The sequence below is a fragment of the Rosa rugosa genome, chromosome 7, assembly GCF_958449725.1.
Source record: "Rosa rugosa chromosome 7, drRosRugo1.1, whole genome shotgun sequence".
Classification (NCBI taxonomy): Eukaryota; Viridiplantae; Streptophyta; class Magnoliopsida; order Rosales; family Rosaceae; genus Rosa; species Rosa rugosa.
In genome coordinates, this window is record NC_084826.1 from 33,298,049 (window position 1) to 33,314,830 (window position 16,782).

A 16,782-nucleotide genomic window follows, 5' to 3' on the forward strand; every position below is an offset into this window, starting at 1 on the left:
TTTGACTTACAGGGAGAGGGATTGACCATGACGGGCGCGTTAGTCCCACTGATGCTTTACCACTACAGTAAGTAGCCATGTCAATGCCGGCATGCATTACTTGTCTGACTCGATCATATCGGCTCCAATTAACAGGAATACGAAGAAGAAGATTATAACGGTGTTGCAGCAGGCTTACAGCTAGCTAGTTAATTAGATTAATGTTAATTAGGTGTTTCTTAATCATGATTCTCTCGCACCGAGCGCGCACACGGTGTTACAGTTAAGCATTTCTGTTAGAGCATAATGAGACAAAGACTAAACAGCCGTTAGCAGGGATCTAACGATGTGCATATGCCAGATACTAGTCTTTAGTTACAATAAGATGACTCTTTTTGATTTATCAAACATTATTATACACATAGTCAAAGTCTCTCCCTTTGAAAGCTTTATGATTGTCTTATCAGAAAATGATACAGTGCTATGCGTCTTCATTCAGAGAATTAAGAATTATGCTTTAATAAATTGATTTTGAAAGAAACTTCCATCAATAATTTTACAAAAAAATAACCATACATTACAAATTCACTGTAAACGTGCTACAAACATTGACCTTCGGGTGAGTTTTATATAAAGGTTCCTTCCTGCATGAGTTTCTAAATCAGTATATTTTACCTTGGGGGGTTCTATAATCAACTCATTTTTGGAGTTGGACTGGAAAAATTCATTACGGAATGGAACGAGCGTCACCTCAAGTCTGCCTTACTATATAAAATGGCAGTTGATCGAGTAAAATTCTTGTTACAATTATCATAAATTTTGATTGATTTAATCAAGTTGCGGGGTTAAAGTTTGAGTACTGAGCAAGATATAGTTTATCCTCTACATAGACTTGGAGAAAATTGTTTGCCACAGATATAATGCTATCATCAAGCAATAAATGGGATGTAATTAGGAAGAGGATTCTCGATCCTAGAGTCATCATGAAGCAGAAATAGAAGGTTCGTTTCGTCGAAACTACCTAGAACTTATAGGCCTTTGCCTTAGTAAGAGGATTCTCGATCCTAGAGTCATCATGAAGCAGAAATAGAAGGTTCTTTTCGTCGAAACTACCTAGAACTTATAGGCCTTTGCCTTAGTAAGAGTTTGCCTATGTTTTCCTTTGAGAAAAATGCACCATCACTGCCTCAACTCTTGTGCACCGGCCAAGTTGATACCCACACTCTCAGTGCTACCAATGTGATACATGAACCCATATTTTGCTATAAAAGAGGTACTTCCGTCAGATTTCACTGACGGCTCTGTTAAAAAAGTCACATGCCAAGCACGTGGGCCTAAAAAAAAGGGCAAATGACCTGAATGACCCTTTGCTTCTCCCAACAACTGATTCCCTCCAAAATTCATTTGCCATACAACTTTCCCTCCAAATTAACTTTAGTAACATAATATCACATCAGTCCATTTTCTTTGGAATCTGATCAAATGGGTTAAGTACCTGCATCATCTCCTTCAACAAGTTGATCCCAAGTACACCTCTCCCATTAAATGCATACCCCGAAATTAAAGAGTTCTAGGAAACAACATCCTTCCGGGTCATTCGTTCAAAAACACTAGATGCAACATCCAAATCTCCACGTTTACAGTAAAAACTCACAAGTGAGTTCCCCACAGACACAACTTCTTGCAGAACCCTTTAGAATCTGCATAAGAGTGTATCCATTTCCCATCATCAACATCTCCAAACCGAACGCAAGAAGACAAAACCGACACCACAGTAGCCTCATCCGGTTCAAAACCCTGCTCCCATGTCTCATTAAAAAAACCCCAAAGCTTCACTGTCCCTCCCACACTGCGCTAAGCACGAAATCATCGAGTTCCACAAAACAACATTCCTCTCACCCATCTGCCTAAACAAACACAACCCAGTATCGACATTGCCACTCTTGCAAAACCCACGAATCATCAAATTCCAAACAATCACATCTCTTTTAGACATTTCATCGAACACCTTCTGTGCATCACCCACCCTCCCACAAGTCACATACAGCTCAATGATCCCAACCCTAACTGAACCAAACCAAAACCAAATCTGGAAAACAATATATTTTCCAATCAATTGGCATTTGACATCATTCAAAATCAAAAAACCATTTGTAAACATAGACTCAAGCTTTATGCTTTCTTTCCTTACGAGCTAGATCAAAAACCCATTAATCAATGCTTGCCCAGAAATCACTTACGGAAGAAAATTTTCCAATTTGAGAGAAACCCATTGATTCAAACCCACATTAAAAGCTTCAAGCTTTAACATAAGAGTAGAGGAACAACCGAACAAACCGAGATCCAGAGGTGCCGAGGGTGCCGCTTGAAATTGAATCCAAGATCGGGAGGTGCGAAGAGGGATGGGGCACCGAGGCCGAGTTTGGTGCCAATGCTGAGACCAAGAGGTTGACATGACTAATACCCTCGCTGGGTTCCGATACCGAGAGGAGATTGGGCGTTGGTCACCGAGAAGAGCTTCTGTGTTGACTGCCAGGATGCACGGCCGGGATTTGATGATCAGAGAGAAATAAGAACTCTGCTCTCTCTCTCTCTCTTCCATACACGAACCCAGAATAATTGGTGGGTTTTGCAGAAGCGATTGGGTCGAAGGAAAGACTGGTTTTTAACTGCGTCGGAGGGAGGAGAGGTCCTGAGATCCATTTTGTTTCCCCTTGGGTATTGGATTTGATGGAGACTTGGTTGCGCCTGTGTTGTGGATTTGCAGGTGTAGCCGACTGGAGAAAAAAGGCAGGGTCATGGGTTGAAGATATAGGCATCCGGGGTCTCCTTCCAGTCGATTCGGGTATGGGCGAAGGAAGAAATGTGTCGCCGGCAGTGGAGGAGGAGTTGACGAGAGAGCCTATGCCGAGAATTAGTTGCTTTGGATGATTCTGAGAATGGAGGAAAAGTGGAGGTTTTGATCGGGGAGAAAGAGAGAGAGAGAGAGTGAGAACAAAGTTCGTACTTCAACAGCTTTAGAGTGTGGGTAAAAATACTTGTTTGCCCTTTTTTTTGGGCCCACGTGCTTTGCACGTGACTTTTTTAACGCAGCCGTCAGCGAAATCTGACGGAAGTACCTCGTCGATAGCGAAATATGTGTTCAGGTATCACATTGATACAATTGAGAGTGTGGGTATCAAATTGGCCGGTGCACAAGAGTTGAGGCACTGATGGTACATTTTTCTCTTTTCCTTTCTTCGTTGGTTGTTTTGGTTGAGAAGGTATGGCTTTGTCTAGGATTTGTCGACAACGACTCTGGGGTAGGGAGAATAGACTGGGTGCAACTGCTGCTTGTAGACGATGGTTGGGCGATCCTTGATGGAGGGGAGGTTCCTTTCTTCTAATGACTTTGGCACACGGCCCTCATTTAGGTGGTGGATTCAGGTAGGTCCAATTTGGAAGAACTTAACTTCAAATATAAGTAGCTGTGACTTTTAGCTTATGAAAGCTGTATTTTATCAATTTCTATAAGCAGCAACTTAATAGTGTAACTTTTGAGATAAATTACTTTTTAAAATTTTACCAAACATGTTTACCTATTTAACTTATAAGTTAAGCAGCTTTTGACACACTGTAAGCTTGGGCCGTAGTGTGGTTTTTGCATACGTGACAAATGAGCATGGCGATGGTGGCGTTTTGAGCACTGACCAGGACTTGCCTAGTGAATGGCTTTGTGATATTGCGCTGATGTGTGCCGGGTCCCCTAGGGTAATGTTAGGAGTTGACCAAGAAATATAAGTCATTAAGTATTCACCACCAAACCCAATTAGTTAAAAAAAAAAAATAATAATAATAATAAAAACACAATTAGTTTGGTGCATGATGGTAAAAGTATGGACCTATGGTTTTTAGGTTGTGATGTTGGTTCCAGACAATTGTGCGGCGGCTGATATGTTGGACCTTTTATGTGGAGGTTGATTGTGATACAAGAATTATCTTTCTGATTTTTTTTTTGGTAGTTCTATGATTCTATGGTTTGTATATTTTGATATGTGAAATTACTTAGGTAGTGATTAATTTTATCGCAATCCTAAAAATAATTCATTGTGTAATTTTTGTTTCAAAACTACTTTATTAAATTAAATTTTACCAACACATTTTATTACGATAACTTATAAGTTAAAAAACTTTTTATGCCTATGTCAAAATTTATTAAAAAAAAAAAAAAAAAAGCTATGTCAAAATGGGCCTGTGTTTAACTGTTTATTAACTTTCTTAACTAAATTCTTAAAGGTGTCGTCGGAAAGCCACATGGCTTCAAATATGAAAGGTTTTGAAGATGTTATTCTTTGGGTATGGATTGAGACAGATAGAGACATGGGTAAAAGTTCAAACTAGTAACTATTGGAAAGTGTGCTCTCTCTCTCTCCCCCAAATCCGGCAATTCTCAAATTAATAAATGAGCTATTTATCAATAGCATTAGCTATTCTGCTTAAAAATCAAATAAACGCTTATTCTGTTTTCTTAACCCAAAGTAAAAACCTTGGGAATATTAATATCAACAAACTTTGAAAGTATTTTCTATATAAACGTAAGAGGGGAAAAATGGAAGTATTTTGTTTAAAAAAATAAATAAATAAGAGGACAAAAATGAAAGTAGTGTTTAAGGAAATCTCGATTATGTGTCTGGCCCAAACTCTAGGTTACTTGACTTAGTGGTAATAGGGTTGAATTAGAAGGATCTAGATTCCTATTCAATGTACGATTACTTTCCTTGTATGATTGAGATTCTATACATTGTAATCATCTATATAAAGAGGCCTCTATTATCAATGAGAACACACAACAATTTCCTCTCAATTTTAGTTTCTCTACAACACGTTATCAGCACGAGCCCTAACCCTAGCTTTAGAAACCAAAACCCCAGAAATTGATCAAGCTCCACCGGATTAGCCTTGCCTGCGCTACTACTGCCCTCGCAACCCCCGTGTCGCAACTCAACGCTAACCCTACCAGGTTAGCCTCGCTGCCCATGCAGCGCCCGCAAGCCCTGCTTGCCTTCTGCCCTCGCTCGCTCGCCTGCCCTAGCGACTGCGACTCACCAGCGACCTCGCGATATCCCCGCAGCATCCTCGCGGCATCCCTGCAGCATCCTCGCGGCATCCCTGCAGCATCCTCGCGGCCCTGCATTCTCGCAACACCGCGACCTTGCGACACAGTCCACATTCGCAACCCCGCGACACGCCCACGATACCGCGACCCCCGCGACACCGCGACCTCGTGCCCTCACGACTCCGCGATTCCGCAACCCTCGCGTCTTCGCTACCACGCTGCAATCCTACAAGTCTGCTTACTTGCACTAGGACTGAAGCTCGTCTCCAATCCTACGACAAGGACCATATGTGTTCTGCAATCCTAAGAGGTAAACTTTTCTAAAAGTTCCTGTTTTTGAAATTTTTCATTCTTTTCTTCTTTTCTCGGGGACTTGCAACCTCCCCTCTTCTACCCCCCTTTCTTCTTCATAGGGGAGACCAATAGCCGAACTGTGGGGGTTCGTGCTCACTCCAAGCTTGGAGTTTGTAGAGTCCTCCAAACTTAGAGTTTGTTGAGAAGAAAGCGATCGACCACATACATCATTGTTTCGATCGAATCCAACCCCTCTTGGAATCGAATTTCTTGGAAGCGACTACGCTCGGAAATTCCTAATTTCTTGGAAGCGATTACGCTCAGAAATTTTATATGTTTTCGTGGTAGCCTATTTCGCTCCAAAACTAACCCTAATTTCTTGTTCTCTTTCAGGATGAGTAACCTGAACAAATTGGACTTTGCTCCATTGGGAACAACTGGCTCTGGATATCACAGGTGGGTTCGTGATGTCCGCCAGCATCTCAAGGCCGATGGAATCCTGGATATGATTCTCGAGCCTAGCCAGGACGTGCTAACTGTTGAGCAAGCTCAAGCTTCGGAAGCAAATTGAGCAGCCTTAGAGGCAGATAAGGTGAAAGCAATATCCTAATGACTCGTCATATGGATGATTCGCTCCAGTACGAGTGTATGAATGAAGAAGACCCCATAAGGCTGTGGGTCTCACTCGAAGATAGATTTGGCAACGTCCGTGACTCCCTGCTTCCTGACCTAGAAGTGAGATGGCATAGCCTCCACCTCTGTGATTTCAAGTCAATTCTTGACTACAACTCGGAAGTACTTCGCATTAAATCCTTAATGGAATTCTGTGGTAAAGAGATCACACATGCGATGTTGATTGAGAAGACTCTCTCCACTTTCCCCGTCTCTGCATTGATGGTTGCTAAGAACTATCGAATCGATGTTAATGCAAGACGAATCACAAGGTTTCATGAGCTCATTGGAGCTATGAATGTCGCTGAAAAGCATGACAACATCCTTGTGAAGAACTATAATTCGAGATCCGTGGAAATAGAGCATATTCCGGAATCCAATTATAGTCGCACCTCGAAAAGAGGGCTCCAAGAGCGAAACCCTAATCTTAGGGATACTTCTGGACGTTCTGGTCCATATAATCGCTCTACTTGGGAAGGTAATCACCAAAATAGGCGAACACGGAACCGAAGAGGTCAACGTGGAAAGAGAGAGGGAGGCAACGCCTCTGGCCATGTTGGTGGTGCCACCAACACTAAGAGCCATCTAAATGACGCTTTCAAAGCGCCTCAATCAATGGAGTTTGAGCAAAGAGATGTATGTTCTCGATATGAAGTGTCTGATCATTGGGCACACATTTGTAGAGCTCGTGAAGAACTTGTCACCGCCTACAAAGCATATTGTGAAGCAAGAGAAGCTCACTATGTGGAACAAGAAGATCAAGAAGATGATCTAGAGTGAAGGGTTGAAGACTACAAATCTGGCTGGGATCAATAGATTGCCAATTCTGTTTGTCTTTATTTTTCCAAGAGATGTAATAGGCAATTGCCATATAATTTTTGTAGTAGATGCCAATGTTTTTGTCTTTCTTCAAAGTAGGCGTACTCAACGTAAATGTAATGTCTAGGAAGGTTTTGAGATTAGTGGTACTTAAGCGAGCCTTGCTCCACCGACATCTCTCTACTCACCTGGTCACATTTATTTTGGAATTACGGAAAGAAGTTAGACGACTACCATTGTTTTGCATTAGCTAGCATTTGGATTAGATTCTCCTAATGATTAAGAGACAATGATGTACTCCGTTGGCTTATGAATAAAATTTTGAGTTCTTTTCATTATGACTCCATTTTGATTCATGAGCATGTTACTTTGTGACTACGATGGCTGGGCCATCAAGGATTAATTCAAGGACATGGAATAGCCCAAGTTCCCCTTGCCAAATGGCACCTTGATTACTGTCACAGATACTCTCTACGCTCCTAGGGCAAATCGTACCTATGAATAGCCAACGGATTCCATGCGAAAACGCATGTAGAGAACAGAAATGAGTTCCTTTGCAATGCCTCTAATGATTGCGAACGAAGGCGCATCTTAGAGAAGTTTATGTGTCTCTCTAGTGGACTCTATGTCACTATTCGAGCTATTAAATCCAATAAAGTTATGAGAGAAGATCTCTTGGATTTAGACACATATTGGCTTTGTCTCGACAGGATAAGTCACCCTGGTCATGATATGATGATCCGTCTACTAAAGACTTCACATGGACACCCTCGAGCGAAATGAAGCAAGAATCAAAAATTGGTTCCTGGACTTAGCAAGACCGCAACAATTGCAGCATCTGGCGCTGCAGCTGTCTTGGGGCGCCATATGGCCGCCCAAGTCCCTTGTGACAACGCCATATATGGCGCTACCCATGGCGACGCCATGGATGTCAATCCCCATGGTTATAACGCCATGGATGCCACTTCCCATGGTCATGACACCATGATGGGTGATGTAGTCACAAACTTTGCTTCAATATGCGTTTCAAACGCTCAGGCCCAACCAAAACTCTCATTGGTTGCTTCTAAGGCCTCTCGCTCATTTTACAAAGCCACTTCCTTAGGAAAATTAGGACTGAGACCGTCCTATGCAAAGGATATGAAAATACTCATTATGTTCTTACATAGAATCCGTAGGGATTCTGTGGACTGATTCCACCAACTTGCGGATGTTTAAATATCTCATGATGTTGGTTGATATGCCAACACGCTGGTCTCGTGTTGTGCCATTGTCCATCTGTAATGCTGCTTATGCTACACTCCTAGCACGTATAATACGACAACGGGCTCACTCCCCGGATCATCCTATTCCGTCAATTGGACTTGACGATGCTAGAGAGTTTACATCGAAGACTTTCGATGGTTATTGCATTGGGACTAATGTTGGACATTATATTCCCATGAACACACCCACATGGTCTCGCGGAAACGACTACGATGGTAGTCCGGACATTGGTAATGCGCACCAATTTCCTTATATCCGCCTGGGGTGATGCAATATCGCATGCAGCCATGCTAATTCGTCTACGACCTACCGCCACTCAATGTCTCTCTGCGTTACAGCTAGTGACTGGGTACAAGTATTTTGTACTTACGCACATTTGAGTGAGCCATTTATGTGCCAATTGCGCTGCCACAGCTCACAATGATAGGTCCTCATAGACGAATGGGCAACTACGTTGGATTTGAGACTCCAACTATCGTCCGCCACTTAATGCCCTTGCTAGGCGATCTCCTTACTGCTAGATTTGCGGATGTCACTTTGATGAGACAGTCTTCCCGTCGTTAGGGGGAGATACGAACACGAATGTTCAACAGGAACGACAGGAATTGTAGTAGTCTGTCCCCACTATGTCTCATCTCGATCCCTGTTAAAGTGACGAGATCACACAAATATGCTGCAAACATGCCTGCAAGGATGGACGTCCCTACGAGAGGACGTAGCGCCACCCTACACAGAAGTAGGCATGGCGCTAACGCCATAGAGAGTGGCACTCTAGCGTTACAGGCCATGGCCCCAGCTAGGATGCATGGGAGGCCCGTGGGTTTCGAAGGATACTTTGGCACACTCCAATCCTTTGATCATCGACACTCAAAATCCGTCTCATGAGTATCTTCCGGGTTATGGTTATCGTTGGGGGACGCCTCAACGTCAGAACCTATTCCTGAGAATATAGAGCTCTATGAAACTTACACTAGTGTACATGAGACGTGGGATAGAAACTCCATCATAATTGATGATATAGTTGCACATTTCGTTGCGCATGAGTTTGTTGAGTCAGATGATATCGAACCACGCTCCGTTGATGAATGAATGCCAACGTAGAGAGATTTGGCCTAAATGGAAAGATGCGATCCAGGTTAAGTTGGATTCTCTAACGAAGAGGAAGGTTTTTGAGCCAGTGATGCCAACACCTCCTGACATAAAACCTATTGACAAATGGGTCTTCGTTAGAAAGCGTGATGAGAAAATCTCGCCTTATGGCGCAAGGCTTCTCACAAAACACCCTGGAATCGACTACGATGAGACATATTCTCTCGTAATGGATGTCATTGCACTCCACTACCTTGTCAGTTTGGTAGTTTCCAAATAACTGAACATGCAGCTTACAAATGTGGTCACTACGTATCTATGGGGATCTAGATAGGGAATATACATGAAGGTTCATGGTGAATTTCATTTACCCAAGTCAAGTGGCTCTGGACCACGGAGCGCGTTTGCAATAAGGTTGAAACGCTCACTAAGATGACTACTTGATTGGGAAGGGATATGCCCACGCGTTTCCATAAACAAGTTTCGGATTCTATCGCGGTTCATGTTGGACATGATCTTCATTAGAAGCCCTTAAAGAGTTAAGGGAAACCGCTGAACACTAGAAATCCGAGTTTGAGATGAATGATTTTTGGGAGAACACGATTATGTCTCAGTTTGGAACTTGAGCATCATGTTGATAGATGCTTAGGCATTTTGACAAGGTCAAACTTTCAAGCACCCCCATGATCGTCCGTAGTCTTGATCTTGAAAAGGATCCTCTTCGTTGAAAGGATGATGACGAAGATGTGCTAAAGGCAGAAGTGCCTTACTTAGTACAATTGGCGCATTATTGTACTTATCTCAATGCACAAGACCGGACATTTCATATGTTGTGAACTTGTTAGCTAAGGTATAGCTGTGCGCCAACGCGATGCCATTGGATTGGTGTAAAAGGTACCTTTCGGACTTGAGATGTACGATTGATATGAGCATGCTTCATCCCTATAGAGAGATGATGGATTCGGACCCATCACACACCAGGAACGCCGCCAACACCGGCCTGCGTCCCCTCTCCCCATCCCAAAATGAAGTTAGCGTTTTGGAAGGTTTTGATGATGCTGTGTATCTCTCTGACCCACACAAAGGTCATTCCCAAACTGGTTAAGTGTTCACCATGGGTAAAGACTGCGATATCTTGGAGGTCTACAGAATAGGCCCTAGTCGCTATATCTTCGAACAATGCAGAGATCATTGCTCTTCATGAAGTGATTCGTGAATGTATATGGATTAGATCCATAGTTACGCATGTTCGAACAATTGTGGTTTGAAGTCTACCACAAATGAGCCTACTAGCATTTAGGATAATGCTGCTTGTTTTGAACAAATGAAGCAAGGCTACATCAAAAGCGACAACGCCAAGCATAATCAGCAACAACATACTCTCCTCAAGATCAAAGTGAACTAGGTTCAATCTGAGGACAGTGTGGCAGACTTGCTCACTAAATCATTGCCTAAATTCCACTTTCGAGAGACATGTTGGTAGCATCGTTTGCGGAAGTTACCCGAACTCCCATGACCGTAGTCATCAGGGGGAGATGCAGACATCAGGGGGAGATGTCTACATGTATGGTCTCGAAACGTGAAGGGTGTGTTGTGCTCTTTTTCCCCTTCGACCGAGGTTATTTTTGTCCCACTAGGTTTTTGTTACTCGGCAAGGTTTTTAATGAGGCAACGAGAGAAGCACCACGTTTGGACGACACAAGGGGGAGTGTTCAAGGAAATCTCGATTATGTGTCTGGCCCAAACTCTAGGTTACTTGACCTAGTGGTAATAGGGTTGAATTAGAAGGATCTAGATTCCTATTCAATGTACGATTACTTTCCTTGTATGATTGAGATTCTATACATTGTAATCCTCTGTATAAAGAGGCCCCTATTATCAATGAGAACACACAACAATTTCCTCTCAATTTCAGTTTCTCTACAACAAGTAGAAAATAAAACTACAACTTCTCGTACACAGTGTAGGCCACGTTTTTTGTCAATCAGTTAATAGAATTATAGAAATGTCATATTCGTCACTGCACACCAATTGTTGGTTCCAAATTCATGAGATAGGTTCCCTACTTTGTAGACTTTATGGTTTTAATTAAATACAAATTTGACTTGTATGTAAAAATGGAAAAACCCATACTTATATAAGCAATATGTAGCATTTTGTTTTCAATTTATTAATATTTGAAAAGAAAAAAAAATGTTGAAAAGAAAGCTCTCGAGATTTCTTTGGTAGGACGTTGTTTTCAATTAATGCATGTCATCTATTCTAGAATTGTAGAAATAAGCAAAGCTCCAGCGTAGCTGCGTTCATAATACGGCATATAGGTTAGACGTTAATTCCTATGTCTGTTGGTTTCTAAGTCATTAGGTTGATAAGTGAGATGGCAAGCATTTATTTTTTTTGCTTGCTTTTCCTTTCTTTTCCTCTGATGAAAGTAAACCTCTATCAACTTTTCTTCTTTGATGAAACTGAACATCTTTTGATTACTTGAAGATGCTCATATTTGTACCTATTCCCTAAAGAGGACAAGACTTCTTTTTCAGTTTGGACTCAAAACTTTGTTATGCATTCTTTTCTTTCAAAAAAAAAAAAAAAAAAAGCTTTGGATCATTTAATTAACGATATTCCATCACTGAAAACAAGCTAAAATACAAAGGATCTAGCTAGATCGATGAAAATCGATAATCAAAGAGAAATCGCCTTCTTCATTGGGAAAAGTTTCACCATTGGGGGATGTTGAAATTATTCTACCCCTTCTTTCCTCCCATACTTGCTATCAAGAAGCTATGAACCTTCTATCCGATACCTAGGAGGAATATCAAATAATCTATGCACTCTTTAAAATGTTTTGGTCTTTGTATCAGTAGTCTGAGTACCGAGGGTCACAGTGGTGATTGAGGACGCAAAAATTGTTTGATGGAGTTGTGAAGCATTTTGGGTTTAGTGTGACCTTGGCGAGTAAATTAGTGACATGTGTGGTGGTTAACTTGTGTGGTGATTGACCTGTGTGGTGATTGTTGTTGTAAAGAGTGTCGATTGTATTCAGTTATTTGATTTCATCGTAATCTCCTGAACTAAACTATATGCAAGGATTACGGTCTTGCTTAATTGTTGATTTTAATGTAATCTCTTCAACTAATTTATATGCAGGGATTACTTTGATATTGAATGGTGTGATTTAATGTAATTTCCTGAACTAAATTATATGCAGGATCACTATGATATTGAATGATGTGATTTAATGTAATTTCCTGAACTAAAATATATGCAGGGATTACTATGATATTGAATAGTGTGATTTTATGTAATTTCTTCAACTAAATTATATGCAGGGATTACTTTATGTTTATATTGCTTGATTTTGTTCATAAATTCATGAACTACATTATATGCAGGAATAACTAACTAGTTAGGTTATGGAATTGAAGTAGAATGGTAATTGTTTGAGATTTTTAGATAAGTTGACTTGTCTTTGAGGTGTTAATTACATCTTTTAAGAGAACAGGAAGAGGATTTGAGTAATTGTGTTGTGAGATTTGTAATTGATTTCACAATATCACTGAGAAGATAGATATTTGCTTCCAAGAGAAAATGGTTGTGATTTAAGTGTTAATACTTGGTTGACTTGGGGTTTGGTGGTTTGCGATCTTAAGTTGAGATATTATACGTTGGTGGTTTTAATCACGAACTGAGTTATTGAGCATGATGATGATGTGAAATTATTGATTAGTATTTTATTTCTTAATTGATGTTAAGTTGAGATATCTAAAGCATGTGCTTTCTATTATGATCGTTGAGTTTACTCATACAACCTTAAAAAGCTTACCGGGTTTGTTGTTGCTAGCCGGTGCACTATTCAATGATGTAGGGATTTATCCTGCAGGTTAGGGTGAATGTAATTAAAGTAGAGTGCTTCCTTGCTGTTAAGTGGTAGGTTTAGTAACCTAATTTTGTTATGCACTTGTTCATCTTCCGCTGTGTACTCATACAACCTTAAAAAGCTTACCGGGTTTGTTGTTGCTAGCCGGTGCACTATTCAATGATGTAGGGATTTATCCTACAGGTTAGGGTGAATGTAATTAAAGTAGGGTGCTTCCTTGCTGTTAAGTGGTAGGTTTAGTAACCTAATTTTGTTATGCACTTGTTCATCTTCCGCTGTGTAATGAGCGCAGTGCATGAGTTTACTTACTGAATTGTTGTTTCAGTTTAATTTGTAAACTTAGTATAATGTAATATGTGACTCTAAAGAATGATTCTGTATTCACATTGTGGGTTTGGGACATCTTAGTTGCTTGTGTTAAAAGAATTTTTTTTTACAGTTGTTTAGTGTTGATGTCCGAACCATCATGCCCGGTGGATTTTGTTATTCTTTATTTTGATTGTTAATTGTGTTTAAAAATCAGAGCGTGACACTAGGTCTCCAATTGGCCAACCTGAGCACCCCATGTTAGATCCTCGCACAACCATAATCGGATCTCACAGTCACGCCACCTGCAACTATCATCAATACCAAACACAACCGTCCTCCTTTATCTCCACATCGAAGTCGTTACACCTTACCAAATCGAAGTCGTTACAGTGCCGCGAGCTTTTAGAACCCAAGTAAGATATTCTTAACTTAGATCCTAAAAGCCGCAAGGCGAAAGAATTAAAATTTGGATACTTTGGTAATTGAATTACCAAATTTTGGGTAACGGAAGCTTTTACTTTAAATGAGGTGAAAAGCCTTTTTGAAATGTTAAAGTTCTATTAAAACAAGCACCAGTCATTCAAAACTAGAAGGAGCAACACACGAATATTGGTCCAGTTCATAGTCGAAAGTCCAAGATTTCAAAAGAGATACAATTTACGCACAATTCAGGACTCGTCAAATGAGTTATGCAAAGCTAGGGAAAATCGAGAAACCTATCACGCGGAACAAACTCCAGCAATGACACAATTTAAAGAATCAAGTGACTAGGCCACACTCAGCGTTCGTCCAGCTGTCCTGTCTCCGCACACAGTACCTGCATCCACAAACTATTGTAGGGGTGAGCTTTCGTCCTCGCTGCTCATTAAGACTCTACCCAGCTAGGTTTGAAAACTAACCTAAACATAGGTGCCGGTGAGTAGTGAAAATCGTTTGTTAGAAAACTTTTCTTTATAAAATCTAACATTAGCGCACCATAATCCGAAAGACAAACCTAATGGCCGGTCCCATAGACCAACTACATGACCTTACTTCAAATAAAGTAATAACCAGGTAAGCGTAGCGAGAGCGTCCACTACCTAGCTACGCACACGGAATTGGGTCGTCATTGTGATCGAAAGCACCGTCCGACCGGTGTAGCTAACCCTCCAGAGGTTAAGGGGATCGAACCCAAGGAAGTCAGTGCTACCCTTCGCTCTCAAGCCATCATAGCATACTCATTTGCTAGCATAGTTAGGTGCACTAACATATCTTTCAATTTGAAATAAAAACTACTCATACATACACATTAGAAAATAGAAAACCACTAACTGACGCAAGTCCAGAGTCCCCTACCTAGAATATTGCAGCTTTGACTCCATTCGCTTTCCTAGGCCAATACCACCACGTCTCACGTTCTGGGTAACTGGAGTCCCTAAATCTGACAATATTTTCGAGTGTTACTAAAATCCAAAATTAAATAACACTCAACAGATCTCATCGAATCCAACTATTATTTCCGAACGACGATACTTTACTCATTAATCATAATCCATAATTTGCTAAGTACACCCAATCATTTTTCCACAACTCTTTGATTCAGAACTCCAAACAAAATTCATAGCGCATAGTAATCACACCTGAATTACTATGGACACCCAAATATACTACCTTGACCATTTTCTTGGCAACTATATTACCCAACTATTCACCCCGATTCCACCAGAGTGGAGAAATTATAATCAAATTCACCATGTGTGTGGGTATGTGTGTATACATATATATACATACTTAGAAACTTGCATCCAGTACCCATCATGAATGGTAAACAAGTTTAATTGGAAACCAGCATATACTAGAATCACAATCTGGTGCGTTAGTCCATTGATAAGCTTAATCAATCTCAAAGTACATGAACCAATTGCAACCCACCAATACCAACAGTAAGCATACAATTCATTTTAACTTCTCTGGACACCCACTGATATGCTCCTCTGTTCATTCTATTTCGGCACCAAAGCCAAGTTCACAATGTAACCAGTTTGAGTCTCAAAACTTAATCATGTATAATTCACCACCCAAACTCCAATTAACAATCATGCTTTGATCACAGCTCTGCCAAGTATTTTGCGTTTAAGATCTGGATATTACCTTAACGTTTCCAATTTCAGGAAAACTCGTCGAAGCACCGATTCTTCTTCTCCCTCAAATCGACTTCGCTTACTGTCAAGAACAATTGCAATTTACTTATGAACCCAAAGCCTTGTCAACATGATTTCCAACTCACCTTACTTACAAAAATCAAATGAATGTCTTTAAGCTGCTGCTACTTCACCTTTACGACACAGAACAAGCAATTGGTGAAAACCCTTCCGTGGTTCACCATCTCCATCCCTTTCACCAATTCTGTAAATTTAACATATCCATTATCAATTCTCAATCTAACATACAAAATCGAATTGAAAAGGGCATCAGAAAACCCGAAACGACCAACGTGTACAGTGATTTCGACGGTGGCCGAGGATACCGAAATACCAAGTCCTCAAAATGAAATCGAATTCGAAAAATTGTTATACCAGAACGTAAAGCTCAACAAGAGGACTAATTTCCTTACCTTGCATGTCAACATCGGCGACCGGAGTAGCCGGAAAACTCAAGAAAACCGCCGAAACCAAAGAAACTTCTCGGCTTCAAATTGACTTCGTCGGAGCTCGTGGGTGGAAACCCAAGCCATATGCTTGGTTGCGACGTCGAGACGATCCTAACGCCGGTGGTCCGTCGATCAAAGGTGGCCGGAAGGAAGATCTCCGGTCGGATCTTCTTTGCGGCTTCTGGGTCGAGAATCCGGGTCGGAGACTCAAGGTTTCTCCCGATCCCTCTAGATCGTCTGATCTAATCCAAGGGCCTATTTATAGTCTCTCCTTCACCAATTTTGAGCAGACAGGATTAAAAGGTGTTGATTTTCCATGGGCCTATTTATAGATCGTCTGATCTAATCCAAGGCTGCTTGGATTATTCCTTTTGTAATTGTCCCCAATGGAGGCTGCATCATGAACAACTGAGGCTGGAAGAGTGGGAGCTCTTCTGAAAATAAGGTTATTTCGAGCTTCCCAGATTTTCCAACTCTGGAGGATGTGATTTGGATTTTTGAGTTTCCTTCCTGAACCAGGAAACAAACCAATCATCAAAAGATTGAAAATCATGAGCATTAGGACCAGTTAAATTCCAAATATCCATAGCAAAGGGGCAGGAGAAGAAAAGATCATTTGCTGCCCCTTAATTGTAGAAATCAGAATTAGGATCAATAGCATTAGAATAACAAGCAATTCTTGCCCTTGTTTTCAGTCTTCCCCGAACTAAAAGCCAAGCAAAGATTTTGGCTTTAAGACGAATGTTTAATTTC